The sequence below is a fragment of the Sminthopsis crassicaudata genome, chromosome 1 (genome assembly GCF_048593235.1).
Source record: "Sminthopsis crassicaudata isolate SCR6 chromosome 1, ASM4859323v1, whole genome shotgun sequence".
NCBI classification, from domain to species: Eukaryota; Metazoa; Chordata; class Mammalia; order Dasyuromorphia; family Dasyuridae; genus Sminthopsis; species Sminthopsis crassicaudata.
Window position 1 is genome coordinate 315,697,330 of NC_133617.1, and position 23,825 is coordinate 315,721,154.

Consider the following 23,825-nt stretch of genomic DNA (forward strand, 5'->3'; position numbering starts at 1 on the left):
TCAGGGTATCAATGAGGCCTTGATAATGTTAAGAGGAAAAATAAAACAAAAGTGAATCAAATAATATTTTATGCTGGTGATAATGCATTAAATTTCATAAGGCTATCTGACCAGTTTTACAATGCATGGTAAAAAAAATATCCTGTGTAAATGTAGACAGGATGGTGAATGCCATGTGATACAGCTGCTCCAACAATTATGACATCATAAAACCACAACTTTATAGAGGGAAGGATTGCTAGGTGTCTAGTCCAATATCTTCATTCTGTAAATAATATAACTGAGGCCTACATAAGTTGAGTGACTTGCCTAACATTGTAAATGTAGTAAATGGCAAAGGTGAGATTTGAATCCCAGTCCTCTGATTTTAAATCAATTGTACTGTCTCCTGTACCCTTCTATTATTTTCATGATATTACTAATCCACCAAATTCCTTGTAGTACTGAATTTTTTGTGCTTTTCTGTCCTTCTTTAAATCACTTTCTTTTTGATTATAGAACCATATACTTAGTCCTGTGAATACCTAATTCAATTAAAACATTAATTAAGGATTTATTATGTTCTAAGCACTACACTAAATGTAGACATTAGAGATTGAAAAGTAGATAATCCTTCTCATGAAGTTAATATTTTGCCTGTAAATTCAGTAGAAATACAGATAAAAGTTTCAGTTGTATGGTTGAAGGAAAATCCCAGTATTTTCAGAGACAAAAAAAAAAAAAATCTGTCAATATAACTAGAAGGATTGTAAAACATGACTTCTTGTTGAATGAAGTGGTATGAAATCTGCCTCACAACAGGAATGGAAGAGGGGATAAAAGCACTGAAGTTCATAAGATTTATTAAGAGTAGGCCCGGGGGCCGCTAGGTGGCACAGTGGATAGAGCACCAGCTCTGAAGTCAGGAAGACCTGAGTTCAAATCTAGTCTCACACAATTAACACTTCCTAGCTGTGCAGCCCTGGGCAAGTCACAACCCCAATTGCCTCAGCAAAAAAAGTTAATTAATTAAAAAAAAAAACAAAAAAAAAAAAAAACAAAAGAATAGTCCTGAAGATTTTCATTATTATTATTATTATTATTATTATTATTATTATTATTATTATTAATTATTATTTTAATGCATTACATGGTCAAAATGAGTCAGCAGAGGGACATTGCAGTATCTCTTCTGAAAAGGTTTTGTGGTTCTGGTGGTCTCCAAGCTCAGTGTGATTTAGCAGTAGAAGTCAAAAGAGTCAATAGCAACGTGGGTCCAAGGACAGAGTAGTGATAATCCCTTTGTGTTCTATTCTTTTCAGACATCATCCAAGTTTTTTATTCATTCCTAGAAAAAGTGAAGAATATTGATAAATTAGAAACATGTTCAGAGGAAACAATACTTCATTATGTTTGCCTCAGTTTCCTTGTGTGTAAAATGGAGAAGGGAATGGCAAATGACTACAGTACCTTTGTCAAGAAAACCCCAACTGAGTTCACAAACTGAAAACAAATAAACAAAAAATGGGTAGATGTTGCAGATAATAAAATATAGGTTTGATGTAAATTAAGATGATTAAAAATTAGATTTATTTATTTGTGGTATGACTACATAAGGATACCCTAATGAACTAATGGTATGGACACCATCTCAATGGAAGCATCTAAGAAAAGAAAGGATAATCATTAGTCAAAGACACTGCAGAAGGAATCCATATGCATGTATGTGTTGGTATAGTTTGCTTCAGTAGCATATTCTAATTTTGAAATTCTGTATAAGTTTGAAGACTTTTGAAGTTTCAAAAGGCTACTTACTAAATTCTGTTTGCTCAGATTATTTGATAAATAGTCATAAAGTATTTAAGTAAGGTTTGCTTTTTTTTTTTTCAGGGAAAAGATTGAAGTTGAAAATTATGTTTGGGGTATAAAACCTTTATTAAAATATAAATTTTTTATTCTTTAGGAAGAAGGAAGGAAATATATCTATAGGAGGAAGGTAGGAGTGAAGTGGATGTTTATTGCTCCTGTTTATAATGATAATGAATGTGAATTTTCCTTCTGGTTTAGAGAAGAAATCAAGCTTAGGAGAGAAGTGTGGTAAACCCATCATATTATAATTATTTCAATATTGGTAACTACAAGTTATAGCATAAGTTTTGGATAAGAATTAGAATTTCTTTTTTTCTTTAGAGCAACGGGGGTAAATTATTTCAATGGAACACCTGGTCTGAAACAGTTCTGTCAGAAAGGAGAAACAGAAGCAATTGGAGCTCAAATATTATTAGCAAAGGTAATGACTTTGGTACTTGGAAGTGACACGTGAATTCGTTCATTGGATTTGGAGTTGTTTCTGTGCCTCTTATATTATAGACAAAAGAAAACTGTAGTTCAGAAATGTTAAGTGACTTTTCTAACATTACAAAGAGATGGAAAAAGGCAGAATATCCAGTCCATTCAGAAACTCAGGGCTGAAGGGTATCTTAGAGTTCACCTAGTCACATTCCTTTTATAAAGGAGGACTCTAAGACCAAAGTACAGCAAGTGAAGTTCAAATTTACACAGGAATTACTCAGAGACTAATATAAAATGAGGTCTTTTAACTCGAAGGATTGCTCTCTTTCCACCAGCCAACACTGTCTCTTGAGTATGAATTTGTAAACAAAACTCTGGCCACACAATTCTAGACTTGAATGAAATAGAAAATTAATAATTAAAAGTTTAAGTGAGATCCATTTGTGCTGGGAAATGTTTATTTATTTATTTTTTTAAATAGTGTTCTTATATATATTTTAACATGTCTAACATATATTGGATTACTTGCCATCTAGGGGAGGAGGTAAGGGAAAGAGGAGAAAAATTTGGAACACAAGATTTTGCAAGGGTCAGTGTTGAAAAATTACCCATTTATATGTTTTGAAAATAAAAGTTTTAATTAAAAAAAGAAATAAAAATAGTGTTTTTTTTATTATTTCTTTTGGTTTTTCTACTTTACTTTTAAACATCTATATCTGTCATTCTTGAGACTTTATGATTAGGAAAATGTTCTACATTTAGAAAGACTAAATAGCTCTTTACCCCAGATCTTTATTACACATATCTGGAGAAAACAACTGCCTGGCTAAACACCACCACCTGGTGGCAAATGCCCAGATAATTCATGTAATTTAAACCAAGTTTTAAAAAGCATATTCCAAGACATAATTTTTTTCAGCAACAGTTAAAGAGAAATATGTTGGAAAAGAATACAGACTGACCAGTAAGGAGGATAAGAGATGACAAATGGAATGTTTAAGTGTTCTATTGATGTCCTTGAAATACCAAGGGAAAACAAACAAAAACAAAAACAACAACAACAACAACAAAAACCAAGGCCCTAACATTTTATCGGACAGCTCAATTGCAAATATTAAATACCCTAGGCAGGAGTACTCCAGTATGGAGTCATGGATGGACTATGTATGATTTGCATGATTTAAAGTGCTGTGCCTCTGTTTCCCTGAATTATTATACTCTGGATAGGGTTGTAATAGCCCTTTGTCCCTTGCCATTGGGACTGAGTAGGAGAAAAGGCCCTGAAATATCATTGAGTCATAAAACTCCAAGTGCCTTATCTCAAATATTTGCGGGGATAATTCTCCCTCTTTTTATCTTGTCCACTCACCCAGTATCCTCTCCCCCTTTACCCTTATCCTGTTAGGAATGAGTTATGATCCTTTCCTGGAACTATGGCTTGTCCAGTATCCTTCCCCCCCTCCCCTCCCCATCTTATCTGCCTCTGTTTCCCCTAGCTATAAAAGTCTCTTGAATTGGTTGCTTGCTGCTGAATGCTTTGAGATGAGTCCCAGGGAGCTGGCTAGCCTAGGCTCATCTAAAACTCTCCACAATTAAATTATTAAAAACTATTCTCAGTCTTGCCTCACCTTTTCTGGCATTGCAAAAAGATCATACAAACTGATAAGGTAACAGTTCCATTTAACTGTCCTAGAGTTACTAAATGGCAAATAGTTGAAAAGTGGCTTAGGACATTGTTAAAAATGAAGAGAAATAGTTTAGAAAGAGGATAAGAGACCACTTGAGTTACTGGAAAAATACTGGATTTATAGTTGGAAGACTTGAATTTAAATTCTTTTTCTGGTATTTATATTCTGAATATATATACCTCAGGAAAATCTGGGCCTCAGTTTATTGATCTGTAAAAAAGAGCTTGATTCAATGACCTCAAAGATCCTTTTCAGTTTTAAATTTGATTATACCATGGCCAGTTATAATTGACAACATGCAATTATTTACTATAATAACAATAACTAATAATAGTTAGATTTATATAGAACCTGTGATGTGCCAGGTACTTCACAAATAGTATTTCATTTGATCTTCAGAACAATTCCAGTAGGTGAGTGCTAATACTATCCTCATTTAACGGATGATATAATTGAAACAACCAAAATTTATGTGATTTGTATAGGGTCACATAGCTGGTTGATAAATGTCTGAGGTTGGAAGTGACCTGTGACCTTCCTGTCCTATAGTATATCTATTGTACCACCTAGCTGCCTCCTTATCAATCATGATAATAGGACCAGCAGTGCATTATATAGGTTCTGAGTGTTATGAGGCTCAGCTGAGATAAAAAATGTGAACTGTTTTGCAAACCTTAAAGGATTATTTAATGTGGGTTGCTATTGTTGTTATTAGTTCTATTAGCATAGAATGGGGCTAGGTCTCCAGCCCAGTGATTTGCTTCATTCTCTTAATTTATTACTATAGCACTCCTACTGAGCTTAAACAATGTTTATAGTGTGATTTTGGAGGGGCCTATATTATTGGTAAATATTTACTAACAAATCTTTCCAGAAGATTCTCTCATACACACATATGTAGAGAAAGAGATATACCTTTAAGTTTAATTTTCATTATTTATATTTTTGTATATCAACAAAACAATTCTTGATTTGATTTCTGAGTTGTAAATGATTACTCTGAATAGTATTTCACAATTAGTGCTGGCTCCAGCACATATTGGAAAGGACCTAATTGCTTTGAAAGAGAAAGACCTTCAGATTTAGCATATGAAGAACTCTTAGAATTATGGAGATATACACTCTTATTTTACACCATTTCCCACTCCCCCCCCCAAAAAAAAAAAAAGAAAAAAGACACTTAAAGAAGTTATAGGTTCATTGATTAAGAATCTTTGATAATCTTGTCCACTTCCTTCTCTTATTTTACAGAATCAAAATCAGACCCAGGAAGATTAAGTGATAAACCTACTTCAAATAGGTGGCATAGCAAGTGGCAGAGACTGGATGAAGACTTGTCTTTTCAATCCAAGGCCAGCGTTCTTTCTCTCATTTTAGGAGAACTTTAAAAGAAGTTATGGTTTTTATTTCTTTTCTATTCAGACGTTTATGAAAGTTATTTCTTAAATATTTGTTCTACATCTAACCTATTTATACCATTCTTCAGTATATATATACATTATCAATTTTTTCCTCCTCTTTTTACCATCTCAAAATATTTGTTAGAAGAAAAGCAGCACATGAAAAGTGGATAGTAGAATAATACTGAACCATATTCAATATTTTCTCCCTTATTCTTGAAGAGTATATAAACTTTTTCAAGAATATTACAAAAAACAACAAGAAAGATCATTTGATTAAACTGAAAATCTTGATTGGGGTTTATGTGGACTGGTTTTGTCCTGTCCCATAAATTTTCAAATTTTGGTCTAATATTGTTCCTACCCAAAAATCATTCAGAAGAATCCCAGTATACATTTCATATCTAGATCCTTACAGCATAAAGATTCTTAGACTTACACAAGGAAACCAAAGTAACACATAAACATTTCAGGACAGGCTGTATTCATTCCACCATAGAGAAAATGAATGAAACATGTGAATAATTCACAATTATATAAAAACATTGGTGAGTAGCACATTCTATAAGGAGCCAATTAGTCCCACAAACTCATGCTGCCAGTCAGTCCATCATTTACACTTCCCCAGAATGAAAACAAAATAGCTTTTGCAAAAGGGCAACCCTCTAACATTTAAGTATCTCTTTCACATTTACACCAGAGACCCATATAAACTTTCAGCTTCATGGTACTATTTGAAATTATGGGCTTCCATGGAAGGAACATAGAGTTGGGATTACTAAAAAGGTGATCTTCTGCTCATTGGAACCATACAATATAAATAACATGAAGTGACAGCAGAGTGCAAAATCTAGGTAGCATTTTTATCCATATAATAGATTTTAGTTCCTTTTACTGTACATTTAATCCTTAAATAAATCCGTACATTTTTGCTGTACACTTAATCGTACTCTTAGGAAATGACTCTATTCAGGTATCTGACTTCTCTTTTGAAAAGTGGCTGAGTTCTAGAACTCTTGAACTTGTTCTTTTGTACTTATTTTTTTCCTCAATTACTTTACATTCTTTTTTAAAAAAAGTTAGTCAAATATTCTCCCTTTTCTCTAGCTAATTAAGAAGATAAGTGATTTGTTATAGATTATATATCTATAGTAGTCATGCAAAACATGTCTAGAGTAGTCATTGCAAAATAAAACAGGAAAAAAAGTTTTTGAAAAAATACTCTGATCTCCATTTAGACTACATCAGTTCTTTCTCTGGAGATGAACAGCTTTTGCAGTAAAAGTCCTTTGAGAATTGTTTCAGATCATTGTATCCATGAAAATAGCTAAATCATTCATAGTTGATCATCATACAATATTGCTGTTATTGTGTTCAATTTTCTTCTCCGATTAATTCATTTTGCATCATTTATGTCTATTTTTAATCTTTATCTTTCCAGGGTTTTCTTAAAGTATCTTGCTCATCATTTCTTTATTATTATTATAGCTTTTTTATTTATAAGATACATACATGGGTAATTTTTTATCATTGACCCTTGCAAAACCTTCTGTTCCAACTTTTCCCTTCCTTTCCCTATCCACTCCTCTACATGGCAGGTAGACCAATACATGTTAAATATGTTAAAGTATATGTTAAATACAATGCATGTATATATATATCCATACAGTTATTTTGCTGCACAAGAAAAATAGGACTTAGAAATAAGATAAAAATAACCTGAGAAGGAAATCAAAAATGCAAGTGGACAAAAACAGAAGGAGTAGAAATGCTATGTTGTGGTTCAAACTCATTTCCCATAATTTTTTCACTGGGTGTAGCTGGTTCTCTTCATTATTGTACAAATGGAACTGATGTGGTTCATCTCATTGTTGAAGAGAGCCAAGTCCATCAGAACTGATCATCATATAGTATTGTTGTTGAAGTATATAATGATCTCCTGATCCTGCTCATTTCACTCAGTGTCAGTTCATGTAAGTCTCTCCAGGTCTCTCCAAAATCATCCTGTTGGTCATTTCTTACAGAACAATAATATTCCATAACATTCATATACCACAACTTTATTCAGCCATTCTCCAGTTGATGGGCATCTTTTCAATTTCCAATTTCTAGCCACTACAAAAAGGGCTGCCACCAACATTTTTGCACATATGTGTCCCTTTCCCCTCTTTAATATCTCTTAGGGATATAAGCCCCGTAGAATCACTGCTGGATCAAAGGGTATGTAGAGTTTGATAACTTTTTGGGCATAGTTCCAAATTGCTCTCCAGAATGGTTGGATCTCTTCACAACTCTACCAACAATGCATCAATGTTCCAGTTTTCCCACATCCCCTCCAACATTCAGCCTTATATCTTCCTGCCATCCTAGTCAATCTGACAGGTGTGTAGTGATATCTCAGAATTATCTTAATTTGCATTTCTCTGATTAATAATGATTTGATTGCTCATCATTTCCTACAGCACAATAATATTTCACCATAAGGGCATCATCAGGAAAAGCAGTAGAGGGAAGACTAGTCCTTGAATCAGGAAGACCCATCTTCCCAAGTTTAAATCTGGCCTTAGACATTTACTAGCCATGTGGCCCTGAACAAGTAACTTAATCTTGTTTGCCTCAGTTTGTAAAATAAAATAGAGAAGTAAATCGCAGACAATTCTAGTATCTTTGTCAAGAAAATCCCAAGTGGGATCTCAAAGAGTTGACATGAACAAAATGACAGACAACAATATCATCAACAACAAAAATAACAACAAAATTTTATCACAATCATATGCCATAACTTCTTCAGCTATTTCTTAGTCTATGCAAATAATTTCAAATTGCAATTCTTTGCCACCACAAAATGAGTTACTATAAATATTTTTTCTACAAACAGGTCCCTTTCTGTTTCCTTTGAGTTTTATAAACTGTTGGGCATGACTCCAAATTATTCTCCATAATTTTTGGATCAGTTCAAACCCCACCAATAGTACACTAGTGTTTTCTAGGTTCAATCAACAATTTGTTATATTCCTTTTCTATCACAGTAGCCAATCTGATAGGCATGAGGTACTACCCCAGTTGTTTTAATATACATTTCTCTAAGCAATCATTATTTAAATTTTTTTTTTTATGATTGTAGATAGCTTTTTTTCCCTTATTCTAAAAACTGGCTGTTGATATCCTTTGACCATTTCTCAATTGGGGAATGACTTGTATTCTTATAAATTTAAGTTTTTCACATATTTGAGAAATGGGCTTTTATCAGAGAAATACTGTATTTTTTCTTCTAATCTTGGCTATATTAGGTTAATTTGTTCGAAATCTTTTTGATTTATTGTACTTAGAATTTTCCATTTTAATCCTGTAATGTTTTCTGTATAAGGCAGCTAGATGATAAAGTGAGTAGAGTAATAAGCCTTGAGACCTAAATTCAAATGTGGCTTCATACCTTAACTAGCAATATGACTCCAGACAAGTCATTTAATCTTGCTGCCCCAGTTTCCCCATCTGTAAAATGAGTTGGAGAAAAAATAACAAACCATTCCACTACCTGCCAAGAAAACATCAAATGAGATCATGAAAAGTCAAACACAACTGCAAAGACTGAACAATTATTACAACAACAATACCCTCTTTTGTATGATCACTAATTCTTCCTTTATCCATAACTCTAACAGGGAAAATATTCCTTGCTCCCCAAATTTGCTTATGATCACTATTATTTGTAATGCAGTGTGAGATGTTGACTTATACCTAGTCTCTATCAAACTGATTTCTAGAATTTAGAGTTTCTAAAGAGATAATTAGTAGAGATTTTTCTTGGTACTGTCAGATTCCACTCCCTTCCCCTCCCATTCCCAATAAAAGTCTTGATTCTTTTAATATTAGGAATTTGCAGATATATTTTTTTTCCTCAGAAGTTTGGATTCTGGAACACTTGAATTCTTTCATAAAGTTGGCACTCATCAATTTATTGAATTTAGGTATAATGCTACGATAATGGGAAGGATTTTGTCATTTAGTACATGTATATAATAGTCCATGAGCTCCTGTTCTCAGACTGAAGGCAGGACAATCTAGAAACTGCATCTAGTTTTGTCTCTTCTTTATTATTTGAGGCCCAAAGTAAAGAAGCCAACCAAGCCAAAGTCTAGAATGAAAAGTCACCTTATAGGACAGCAAAAGAAGCACTTTCTTTCTTATGTCTCTCACACAACAATGCAGGCCATCTCACTCATCCTGGAGGCAGCCTCAGTAACTGAGACCTACTCAGGAAATGTCCTTAGTACTTTCCATAAAGTACCACCAAGAATGGTAACATGCTCCATAGAGGAATTCTTTCAGAAGATTCTGATTGAGATTTACTTGATTCATCTTTTTAAGTTTGTTAGTGAGATCCATTAATCATGGATTATAAGGAAAGGACTTCTTAACTGAACGTAGTTATTGGAAAATTTTGAGAAAGAAAATATAGAATTGACCATAAGATTTGGGAAGATTAAAAAAAATCTCTTCAGATTATAAACATAATTAACATGTTGAAAATTATGAAAATTAAACTGATAATATTTTTGCTTTTTTTTAATTAGAAAGAAGTATATTCCCACACAGAATTATTAAAATGTGATATTTACACAATGAAAAAAAAAAAAAGCTTACATTTCCTGGATTTGATTGGGTTAATTTTATTTTTTTGGTTGCCTTTGAATTTGAAAGAAGCCTTCTTATAATCAGAGAAAAGGGACTAAGTGCATTGTAATGCTATTCAGGGTGAAATTCCAAAATCAAAGGTTCCTAGTAGGCTGCTATTATATTGCACATTTGTCTAGTTTGGAGTAGGTTAACGTTATTATAGATTTAGATTTAGCATTTTACATTGTTTCATTTTTTTTTTCATTTAGAAATGAGTCAAAGCACTTAAATAGAATATCAAAACTAAAGTTCATAAAATTACTTTTAATTTATAAATATACTGAAACAGAATAATTAAAACATGTTTGAATCATATAAAAGGAGGAAAGCAGGTAAGTAATGTTGAAATGTGTGAATGAAACGACAAAAATCTGTCTAACACCAGAAGATTTCCAAAGCACTTTTAACATCCAAGAAAGGATGTTAAAAATTGATTTTTAAAAATCCTGTTTTTGCTTTGTTTAAGACCCCATCTCCAGGAAACTAAATCAACTGGCAAATAAACAAGTCTTTTACATAAGTTGTAAGCTTTAAATCACTAAGATATTCATCATACCTAATCCTTTTGACAAGGTTCCTCTCTTTTTCATGTCTCTGATACAATAAATGATGGAGAATATACGTTACAGATACTTACCTGACACTATTGGCTTGAAATTCTTTAATAACTTCTTAAGGAAAACCATGACTCATTTTATGTCAGTACTCTTAGATGTTCAGGTCAATATATTGATGATGTACAAAGTGCTTTCTATTATGTCCTCATGTCTTGTAAAAGATTCTTAAGAACACTATCACAAAATCAAAATTGCCAGATATATTTTGTTGATACCTTTGAAATTGCTACATACTTTTTCAAGTAGAGTAAAATAATGTCAGTGAATAAATTGTATTATTCATGACATATAACATCTGAACCAGATTCTTCTAGTACCCAAGCTGTTTTTAAAGTAGGCCTATGAATGTAATGGTAGGATCAGACTAGTCAAAAGGATTGTATTGTATCATAAACTGCTAAAATCTGCAGAAAACTTTGCTTGATATGCAGCCTATAAACATAATGTTTTGGACTGGAATTACCTGAATCTTTCCAGTTATTCAAGTCTGGTCCTTTGTACGTGGATCCAGACTTCATGTAATTATATCACTGTTGGAAGTTTCGTTAGCTCCCTTAGGTCACTAGCATAGCCTTAGTGCACAAAAGCAATATTACTAAATAATGAAAAATCAACACCCAATTTTGAAAGAAAAGAACCATATATGTATCTTTGTATTTTTTAGTTTTGATCATAAATTGGACTCCATGATATAATAGATAACCATAAGTCTGTAATATTTCAGATCAGTGTGATTATCAAATACTAGAATGGATCTTGGATTTCATCTATTGATGATTTGTTATTTAGATCATAATTCCTTTTTTGAGAAATATTTTTTCTTATGTTTAATAACTAATTATTGTATTAGGACCAAAAGTTTTCCCTTTTCCTTGTCTAGAAATCAACTAGTATGGGAAATCTTAAAGATTTCTCTAGGTCAAGATCTAATTAGTCAATAAAAGAAATTCTAAGTTTGGACAAATGGATATTTTCCTGATCATTGTGTTTGTTCAGAAAAGCCTGGGAAAAGATTGATTCTCCTTTTTATCAAAACAGATGATATGAAATTTGATGTCTCTTTGAGAAAAATTTGAGTGGCTTAAATCCTAGGCTCCAAGACCTTAATTTTAAATACCTCATACTTCTCATTGTATTAACCAATCTGAATTGATTGCCACCCTTCAGATGGCAATATATAAGGTGGCAATAATAAAGGACATATAAACTGTAATCCCCACCACCATTAAGAGTCTTTGTTCTAAGACAGATGTCCAAATGACGATCTTTTTATTAATAATTCCCTGATCTTATGGATAAAATTATTAAATTATCCAGAAATTACATATTTCAAACTTTAAAAAAAATTGTTAGTCATTACCCATCCCATTTTACTTATTCATGACCTTCCATAAATTGGCCATAAGAGCCCATCAAAAAATATTCCAGAGGCTTTCTTTGCTTTTTCTCTATTTTGTAAAGGTGATAGAGATTACTCTCATTGTTCACTTGAAATCTCTCATTTTTACCATACCTTCTCTTCCAATGAAACAAATCCTTGATGACATCTTTTACTCTCATTCTTCATCAGAGAAGCTTCATTGATTGTGTTGTAGTTTGCTTGCACCTGTCATGTTCTGCTCCAATGTTCCCTGCATGATAACACAATTTTATCCCTATGTACACAGTTGTTTCATGTATCAATGTCATATAGCCACACAGTGAGTATAGCAACATTTAAAAGATGAGCCATGACTTTTGTAGGAAGCATGTAGTCAAAATAGATAATCTTTGTGATTTTTTTATCTTTTAACTTCCTTGGTTTTCTTCAAGTCCTAGTGCATGTTTCATCTTCTTGAAGAAATCTTTTTTCTTGTTAATCATAGTGCCTTCCATAGAGTTTACCTCCATTTTTCTTCTATATAACTTGTTTCTATAAAGTTACTCTCATATCACCTCCCACATTAGGCTGTGAGCTCTTAGAGAGTGGTTGTTGTTTTTTTTTTTTTTCTTTTTTTTTTTAATTCAGTTTTTATCTTTGTACATTCCAAGAATTTAACAAAGTGCTTACTAATTGCTTATTCTCTTAACTGAAGGTAGTCAACTTTTCTTGACTTCTATTTCACTTTGTACTCAATTTTATGCATCTACATTGACTATCCTACATTTTCTTACTAGTGGAAAAACCTTTTATATTATCTTTCCAAAGAAATCTGATCAATAATCAGTTTCCCTTCACTTATTATTCTGGATGGAGAATTCAAAATACTTTTCTATGAATTCATATCCCTTCTGGGAAGCTGTACAGTGTACTAAAACTTGACATGAGTCACGTTTCATATGCAAACAGTAATACATAGAAGACATCCTTAGGAAATCCTTCCTAGATTTCATGATGGATCCCCTCCACTCAAGAAATGAACATCTTTAGAAAACACATCTTTTTAAGTTTTATAGCTTAAATATGTTTTCTTTTTTAATTGGAATATTTCTTTCTATTTTTGATATATTCCAAAGAATCTTTAAACATTCTGATATATGGATGCAGAATATTTTTAGTAAAAAGATCTATAAGATATTGTTTTATACTGCCCAATAAAATGTCTTTTTTATAATCAGCAAAATATTGATATTAAAAACCTATTTCCAAACGTCAACTTTGCTAACTACCATGTGTGACATTGGAGAAGTCATTGAAACTCATTTGTCTTAATTAAAATTTTTTCCATAAAATAAGGGTTATATTTTCATTGACCTTTAAAATTTACTACTATGAATTTATGATCTCATGACTTGCTTAAGATCATGTACTTTTTAGAATCTCAGTTCTCCTAACCATACATTTTGTTTATTGTTAGAAATAGTATCTTTATAATTGTGGAAATGTATATAGAAGTGCACATATTTAATATTTTTTTGATTGATTGCTATGTAAGGGAGGGTTTGGGAGAAGGGAAGGAAAGAAAATTTGGACCCAAGGTTTTGTAAGGGTGAATGTTGAAAACTATCTTTGCGTATATTTTGAAAATGCAAAGCTATTTTTTATAAAAAAAAAAAAAAAAAGAGAACCCACGAATGCAAAAAAAAAAAATTGTAGCAGCCATTTTTCTAGTGACAAGGAACTAAAATTTAAGTAGATGCCCATCAGTTGGAGAATGACTGAATATGTTATGATATATGAATGTTATGGAACATTATTGTTCTGTAAGAATTAATCAGCAGGATAATTTCAGAAAGGCCCAGAGAACCTTACATTAACTGATGCTAAATGAAGTGAGTAGAGAGCCAAGAGAACACTGCACATAGCAAAAAAAAAAAATGTGATCAATTCTGATGGATATGACTCTTTTCAACAATTAGGTGATTTAGGCTTCCAATTCCAATACACTTGTTATGGAGAGAGCAATCTGCATGCAGAAAGGGGACTGAGGGAACTGAATTTGGATAAAAACATAGTATTTTCACTTTTTTGTCATAGTTTTTTGGCTGTTTTCCATTTCCAGTTTGCTACAAACATGTTTGCACATGTGGTTCTTTTCTCTTTTTTATGATCTTTCAGATATAGACTTATAGAAATAGACTGGAGGCACTGCTGGATCAAAGGGTATACACAATTTAATAGCCTTTTGCTATCAAATTACTCTCTGGAATGGTTGAATCAGTTGAATCAGTTCACAGCTCTACCAACAACATAACAGAAGTCATTTTCTTTTCCAGTCATCTTAGCCAATTTGAGATGTGTATAGTGGTACTTCACAGTTGGTATTTCTCTGATCAAGAGTGATTTAGAGCACTTTTAGAGCATTTCATATGACTAGAAATAGTTTCAATTTCTTCATTTGAAAATTGTCTTTTCGTATCCTTTAACCATTGATCAATTGAAGAATGGCCTGAATTCTTATAAATTTGAGTCAATTCTTTTACTATTTAAAAATGAGGCCTTAATTAGAAAATTTGAATGTAAATTCCCCCCCCCCCCCAGTTTACTGCTTCATTTTTAATCTTATCTGCATTGGTTTTATTTATACAAAAAAATTAAACTTGATATAATCAAAATTATATATGTTGTATTCAATAATGTACTACAGTTCTTCTTTGGCCACAGATTCCTTCCTTCTCTACAGATATGAGAGGTAAGCTATTCTTTGTCTTTCTAATTTGCTTATAATATCTCTATGTCTAAATTATGAACCCATTTTGACCTTATTTTGGTCTACGGTGTTAGGTATGGTTCAATGCCTAGTTTCTGCCATACTAATTTCCAATTTTCCCTGCAGTTTTTGGCAAATAGTGAGTTCTTATCCCAAAAGTGGGGTCTTTGGGATTCTCACATTGATTATTTTATCCTTTACCTCTAACCTATTCCACTGATTGACTGTTTTATTTCTTAGCCAGTACCAAATGGTTTGGCACTTTATATTTCTTTTATACTTTTGGTATATTGTCTCATTATTGTCATTCCCTTGGGTGAAATTATCAATTGTGTCTATGATTTGTCATTTCACCCACTCATTCTTTAAGATCAGATTATTTAGTTTCAAATTAATTTAGGGTCAATTTTTCCTTGGCACTTTATTACATTTAATTTTTATTGCATTATGATCTGGGAAAAGATGCATTTACTATTTTTGCCTTTCTGCATTTGATTTTGATGGTTTTATGCCCTAATGTATACTCAATTTTTATGCAGTTTCTCTTAACTGCTAAGAAAAAAAGTATACTTCTTTCTATCTCCATTCAATTTTCTCCAAAGATCTATCATACCTAATCTTTCTAAAATTCTATGTAACTCCTTATTTTCTTTCTTATTTATTTTGTGGCTCGATTTATCTAATTCCGAGAGAGCAAATTTGAGTTCCTCTCACTAGTACGTTTTGCTGTCTATTTCTTCTTACAGCTTTCTTAACTTCTCCTCTAGGAATCTGCATTCTATACTACTTGGTGCATAAATGTTTTGTATTGATATTACTTTATTATCTATGTTAACCTTTAGCAAGATATAATTTCCTTCCTTATCTCTTTTTATTAGATCTAATTTTGCTTTTGCTCCACCTGAGATCAGAATTGCTAACTCTCCTTTTTTACATCAACTGAAGCATAATAGATTCTGTTCCAGGCTTTTACCTTTACTCTGCATGCATCACTCTGCTTTAAATGTGTTTCTTTTAAACAACTTATTATAGGGTTCTGACTTTTAATTCAGTCTACTATCCGCTTTTGTTTTATGGGAAAATTCATCCTATTCACATTAACATATACAATTACTAACTCTGTATTTACTGCCATCTTATTTTCCCCCACTTATGTTTTTTTCTTTCCTTTCCCCCTTTCCCTCCTCCACAGTGTTTTGCTTCTGACTACCATCTATCTCAAACAATCCTCACCTTTTACAGCCCTTTCCCATTTTTTATACCTTTCCCTTTCTACTTCTGTTCTCCTTTCTATTAACCTTCCCTTCCCTTTCCCCTTCAACTTCCCTACATGTGAGACATGTTTCTCTGTGAAGCTAAATATATTTGTTATTCTCTCTTTGAGCCAAATCTGATGACACTAAGATTTGCATAATGCTCATTTCCCCTTGCTTCTTTCCCTGAATTGTAAGAGGTTTTTTTGGCTTCTTCATGAGATGTAATTTAACCCATTTTAACTCCATTTTTAACTTCTTCCAGTAGAATCCCCTTTCCTCCTCAATCACAATAAAATCAAATTATATCTGCACCCTCTAAGAAGACCCATAACAGACACAAGTTCTCAAGAGTTCTTTCCTTTTTATCTTTTTTTATGCTTCTCTTGATTTTTGTATTTGGAGATCAAAGTTTTTGTTCACGTCTGGTCTTTTCAAAAGAAATAAATGAAATTCGTCTGTATCACTGAATATCCACCTTCTTCCCTGAAAGATAATGCTCAATTTTGCTGGTAGTCAATTTTTAACTACAATCCAACTTTCTTTGATTTTCAGAATATCACATTCCAGGCCTTTTAATCCTTTAGAATGGAAGCTGCTAGGTCCTCAACTATCCTGATTATGACTCCTAAATATTTGATTTCTTTCTAGCTGCTTGCAATATTTTCTCCTTGATCTGATAATTCTGAAATTTAGCTACAATATTCCTTGTAGTTTTCATTTGGGGGGTCTCTTTCAGGAGGTGATTGATGAATTCTTTCATTGGTTATTTTAACCTCTGGTTCTAGGACATACAGACAGTTTTCCTTGATACTTTCCTGAAAGATGACATCTAGGCTCTTTTTTTCATCATGATTTTCAGGAAGTCCAATTATTCTTATATAGTCTCTCCTAGATCTATTTTCCAGATAAGTTGTTTTTTCCAATAAGATATTTTACAGTTTCTTCTATTTTTTTTTTCTTTCATTTTTTTGGTTCTGTTTCCACTGATTCCTGATGTCTCATTGAGTCATTCATTTCCATTTATTCAGTTTTAATTTTTAGTGAATTATTTTCTTCTGTTTCATTTTAAGCTCCTTTTGTATTTGACCAATTAAATTTTTAAATGGGTTGTTTTGTTCAATGGATTTTTTCCATTTCACAAATTCAGTTTTTCAAGGAGTTTTCTTTTTCCATTTTGTCAAATCTATTTTGTAATGAGTTTTATGCTTTTTTATTTCATTAAATCTATGGATTTTATGGATTTTTCTTTCTGGATAATTTCTGTGTTTCCTTTTTTAAATTCTCCTGCAATGTTCTCATTTCCTTTCCCTATTTTTCTTCAAGTTCTCTTTTAAGATTCCTTTTGAATTCTTCTAAGAGAGCCTTGTGAGGTGGTAACTAACTCATATCATTCTTTCTGGCTTAAGTGGAGTTGATTTGCTTTTAGTATCCTCAGAGTTCAAAGTTAGTTCTTCTCTTTCTCCATAAAAAAACTATAGTCAGAGTTCTTTTTGCTTGTTTGCTTATGTTTTAGAATTTTTTAAAGTTGAGGTCTGCTTTTAGGGCAACTGGGAGATTGACCCAAGCTTTCTCTATAGGTGATTGTGACTGCAGTGTTCTGGAGCTGCTGACTTCAGGTGTTAAGTGGGCATGGCCAAGTTCTGAATTATTCTGGAATTTAGAGGCTCATTATTTGTCTTTTGTATTTGTGTTGGTTATTTCACAGCTAATCTGCTGATCTACTGGCTTGTAACCAGCCCAGAGTAGCCAACACTGATATATTTTGGCTAGATTTCTGGCATATGGATGTCACACCACCCTGGTTCTTTGCACTGTGCCTCCTTCAACTGCCTCCCTGTCAGCTCACTATACTTCCCTGCCTGTCCAATCGAAACAGACCTTTTTTTGAAGTTCTTCCAATTTATCTTCTGATGGAAATTTGTTATGCTCTAAATATTTATGGATTCTGTTATTTCAAAATCACTTCAGAGGCTTCATGTGGTGTTGATCTGAAGGATGACAGGAGGAGCTCTGATGACAACTTATCTCCTTTCAGCCATCTTGGCTCCTCTTCCTTCCTAAATCAAATTTCTTAAAAAGTGGAATGCTTAGTTATTAGAATATTACCCATTTCTCATCAATTTTGGCAACTGAAAGTTTCGTAAAATTGTTCCTGAAAAGCAATCTTTCATATTTACATCTCCTATCAAACAGATGAAAATTACTTTACTTTTTTTTTTTAAGGAGTCAAATAAAATAAAACCATTAATTTGGAATCTTAGTGTAAAGCATAGACAATTAAGTGACGTTTCACTGGTTTTGTTTATAATGAAGTTCAGTGAAAAAAAAAAAACAACTTACTCCCTTCAAATATATGATAATATTTGACACATTTTAAGAGATAAAACCAATTTTTTTGACCTCTTGTCAATGGTATGTCTTTTAAAAAGTCTGCGTGCCCTGTTTTAGTTTTAGATTTGCATGCATTAGACCTGCCAGTGCAGAGCATGTGTGGGTAAATGGAGTAGTCATTATATGATTGACAATAGCTACTTCATTTTTAGTCTCTTTTGATTGAAAGGGAATGCTGGATAGGACAACAAGGTGTCCAAATACTGAATCTCAATGGGACTTCAAGTGTATCAAGCATAAGATGGAAATCAATTATCACAATGTAATCAAGAGGTTAAATCCATGTTTTCTAAAAAAAATCATTATCCCTGGAGCATCAGGTGGCATAGTCTAAATGAATTAGTTTCTTTTGAGGACAATAATTGTAAGCTTTTTCAAATATACAAATAACTCTTTAGGAATAATTGCATTATGCACTCAATATAATGTTGGATAAATTATTTTCTATATAGTTTATTACATATATTTCCAGTAGAGTTTGTGATATTTGGCAAAACAACAACCTCCACAATATCAGCTAATTAAATTTATTTATATCCTTAAAAATAAGATAAAAATGCATACATCTGGTACCTAAGATTTTTGAGATACAATGCTAATTAAGTGCGCTCCAGGTGTTATTTTCCTAGTCCCCCATGAATTATGAGAATCAGGGATTTTATGGGCAAACACAACTAAAATTGGGTGTTCAAAAGCTCTGTTTCAGTAAATTATTTTATCTCCTTGGTGGCAGAGACACCTGTTACAGTTTTGAATAGACAAGATAAACTACCCAGTGTCAAAACAATATTTTTCTGTGTATTCCCAGTTCTTTGTCAAATATATGACCAAAGAATGTTTGTACTTCCTGAATCCACAAACTTAAACACCTATATGCATGCATATTTATAAACATATCTCATACATATCTACATAGAAAACCAGTGCAGATATGTATATATATACATATATATGCATGAATACACACATGTATACAGGCCATGTTTGTACATATATATATATATATATATATATATGTGCATCTGTACAGGACTTCACAAAAGGGCCTGAATCAATAATAGGCAATAAAACCCCTAAGAATTACATTATGAGAGTACCATTTGGGCAGGAGAACAAACAATTCCACAATAAAAAGATCTGAGCATTTCCTAGTTAGCTTTAGGTTAGAAAAAATTTGATCCCCACAACTGCTTTACATTTTTCTGATTACTATCTGGCAGATTTCCTGGATTTTAGACTTTTTTAACATCCCTAATTCCTTCAGTCATATCATCCGCTGGAGGTTGTTCAGTCATTCTGACAACGGGTTTAGTTTGAGTCCTCTTCTTTATTCAAATTTGCCTTCATTTTCACAAGGTCATGACTATACAATTCTGATCTCACCCACAATAACTATCATGGGGTTTTACAAATTAGTGATTATAGTTGATCCTCTCTTACATTTGATGTGATCACTGAGTTCATGAAGAGAAACAATAGTGAAAAAAAAAACTTTAGAAATATGAGGCTATTCTTCTTGTAAATGAAACAGCCAATTAATCTCCACTCTAGTTTAGACCCAATTTCCAGAATAAATCTTTGAAGATTCAACTAGAGAACGACTATGAGGTAGTAAGCTAAAATGCAACCTACAATTTATGAGTAGTATTTGGGAATCAATTACTTAGTAAAATGCAAACAAATGATTATCAAGAATTCAGAGAATATGTTTATATTATTACTAATAAAGTCAGATAAATTATTTAAAAAGTGGTATGCCATTTCCTGCTATTGTATCAAACAACTTCTAGTATCAGAACTCTCTCCATGTGAATAGTTGGAAAGTGTTTAAAGGTTTTTGTGACATTGTGAGACCTTTACATAAGTAAGTTGATCATACAATCAGGTTGTTTTGGGGAGATTAAATTTCAGTCAACTGGATAGAAATATTGATAAGGATAAAGAAACTGATTCTTTGGATGCTTCTTGGAGAAGAACCAGAAAGAGATCATCATCTTGCTTCTCTCTCCTCCTAGAATTCTGACATTAATCAAATGTGGTAAACAACCTGCGCCTCTCCTATGACTACAGAACTCAGAGAATCAATAACAATGGGAGCATGCATTTTCTACCCTTAATACTTGAACCAGATATTCAACAAATTGATTTCACCTTGGCAGAGTATGGTACAGGTGGTATAATACAACTTGCTTGAAATAAAATTGAAGATGACACATCTCATTCTGGGAAAAGTAGTAAAATCCACACTATTATTGCTACTTCAAAAGGGTATGACTTTCTTAATCCTTGTGAATTTCCAGGCAAAAATGTAAAACAAAATAAAAATCCCTTTTTTGGGCAGAAATCCCCTATGTATGTTATCAAAGAATGTTTGCTTCTTGTGGATGACAGAGTGGGTAAACTACTGATCATGGAGTCAGAAATACCTCAGTTCAAGGGCAGCATCAAACACTATCTGTGTGATTCTGGCAAATTACCTAATCTGTTTGCCTCAGTTTCTGTATCTGTAAAATAAGAATAATAATAGATCTTGATTCACAGAGGATAAAAGATGACAATATTGAGAAGATAATATTGTTTTGCAAAATTTAAAGTGCTATCTAAATATTTATCATTGTCATTACCAATTATCAACTTTACTGCTTGGATTTTAATCTATCAGCATCCTGTATCTCTTCTGTGCTCCTCAGGAGGAGCTCATCATGAAGAAACCTATCATCACGGAGATTACATCACCTTTGGTATTCATGCTTTATTAGTACCCTCATGATTTTTGCCCCTCTGGAGAGGAGAGAGAAAAAAAAAAAAAGAAAAAAAGAAAAAAAAAAAAACCTCTTCCTAAATCCCTCCTTTAAAGGAGTAATTTCCCTTCTTCCTTTTTTCCTTCCTTCCCTTTCTCCCTCCCTTCCCCTCCCTCCCTCCCTCTCTTCCTTCCTTTGTTCCCTGTAAGGTCCTGATTAGCTTTCTGGAGGTCTTGGGACCAATTTTCATTTTAGTAATCACCAGAGAATAGTCAGGGATAAAGTCCAAAGTTTTTATTATCTCCTTCACATTCTGTCTCCTTCATCTAGGGCTAGGTAAACTTTCTGGAGACCCTCTGAAAGGGGTCTTAGTTTCAGTGGAGGAATGTAGGAGAGCCACCAGAGGCTGATCAAGTCTTCTCTCTCAAAGTGCAGGAGGCAGGAGAGCCACCAGGACAGTCTCTATCTTGAAGTCTGTGTCTGGCTGAGTTTATTCCAATATATAAGGTGGAAAGTATACAATTACATCATTACAGTATACTGAGTATAAACCAATCATATCACTAGGGAACCATTATTTGTTGTAAGATTAAATAAATCATACTGAATTAGAGAACTGTCTTATCAATTCCACTGAGTTAACACCTTGTTGTAGGATTAAATCAATCATACTGAGTTCCTGCCTTTTACATTTCCCTTCCTCCCTTCCTTCCACACACCATTACTGAGAACCACAGATTTATTTTTTTCTTTTTACAACTTAGGATTTGAACTTTGATGTACAATTAATGGGCATACCTAGACTTGTATTTACATGGGAATAAAAAAGACTTCTATTCAAGAAGTCTTATTAATTTCTATATATTAAATAACTCACCATATAAAGGTCAGCTGCTTTTCATTGAAATAAATGTTTAGTTCTTTCACTTTTTACCTCTAATTCAGACATCAGTTTTGTCCCATATTTCTCAATTTTTTCACAATCCTTAAAGTTCATCTTTTCAAATGTAGTTGCATAAAGTATATTACCACTAATCAAATTAATAATGACAGCACGTGAGCTGAAGATTGGAAAAATATCTTTAATCACTTACTACCCACGTTAGAGCAACATGTTACAATCCAGCCCAATGGCTCACACCCAAGGTACCCTTCTATTTATATTGTGGTTTCCATACAGATATTTTCCCCTGAATCTGCACATGATATTTCTCTTGTTTACTGCCTAGAATTTTAAACTATCTGGATTTATTAGACATGTTTCATAAGAGAAAAGGAAAGAAATATGTATTTATTTGAAATACCTACTCTATGTCATGTACTTTAATATTTTATCAATATTATCTCATTAACCCTCCTAACAAAATTAGAAGTTAGGTAATATTATTAACTTCATTTTGGAGAAACTAAGACAGAGATTAAGGGACACACATTTCATAAATGCCTGTTTGAATTCATGACTTTTTGACTCTAAGCCTAATTTTCTATTCATTGTTTTACTTAATAGTTTCAAGATGGACATAAGTTTGGAGGCCTTTAAAATTCCAGGGAGACATGGACTGCAAGAAATTATGTCTGGCTATATATGCATGCAAGTAACTCCAATACTGAAAGACCTCCATGGATTTACTGGTTGTTTCTTTCACATTACTCAGTTTTTAAGGACTGACTTGACCAAATAAAGCTGCTTTTCTCATTCCATGTCCACTACATTTTTCTCCAGCATTTTATATGAGGAACTCGCTGTGACCTGAAGTTATTCCTCCTGACTTCAAAGGAAATAGAGGAATTTATTGCATAAGACATGCAAATTTACAGAATCTTCAGTGTTTTCCATCATTATCCCATGGGCCACTAGTTTGAGGAGAAGTGAGAGATGATTTTATCTGTGATAAAATTGCTCTATACTTTTTTTTTTTTTTTTTTTTTTTACAGAGAAGATGAGTACATCACTTTTGGGACCAATGGATTTTATATTCTCTAATTCTTGGCTGCATGTGTAGAAAATATTGCTAATAATGATAGTAATCTGTAGAAATGATATAAGAATACTTGTTTTTAATCTGAATTTTATCCTCATGGCATATTATTTCTAAACATTTTTATAAATTTTCCCTTTTCTGTGTTTCATCTCTTCCTGCTTGCTATCTTACTCAAATTCTATCTTCTATGTTTTAATCTCAAGCATTAGATGCAACATTCTTTAGTCCTTTACAAAATTAATTTCTTGTTTTGTTTATAGTAAGAATATGAAGACTGATTTGATTTATTTCCTCCAGTTGTATATCCATTTGTTGGTCATCGAATGAGAATCTCACCTTTAGAGAACCAACAATTAGCCTGATGTTGATAAATCAACCACTGTGTGATTTTCTTTTCCCACTATTCTGTGACTAGAATTACAGAAATATAAAAAAGATCTGGAAAGAGCCATGGTTAATTTTTCATTTTTCTTTATGTCATGGATTGCCATAGTCAATGAATCCATCTCCACTTGAACAATCCATTTGAGATAAGCCTCTGGATACTTAGACTGGACCAATGAAAACAGCCATAGTCTCTTGCTAAACTATATTTTCAGCCTTTCCATCATGTTGGGGCCTTTAAAACTTGCAATCTTCTGACATAGTTTTAGGGACCCTGAATCTCTTTTG

General features: G+C 32.6%; 1 long non-coding RNA gene across 1 annotated transcript in view; it reads right to left on the bottom strand.

Moving 5' to 3' along the window:
- LOC141554137 (uncharacterized) overlaps positions 1-23,825 on the bottom strand; it is a 121,131-nt gene that overhangs the window by 10,750 nt on the left and 86,556 nt on the right. Inside the window, exon 3 of the long non-coding RNA XR_012485783.1 lies at positions 1,130-1,327. This is a non-coding gene — a long non-coding RNA (uncharacterized LOC141554137). The remainder of the gene's footprint in view (positions 1-1,129; positions 1,328-23,825) is intronic.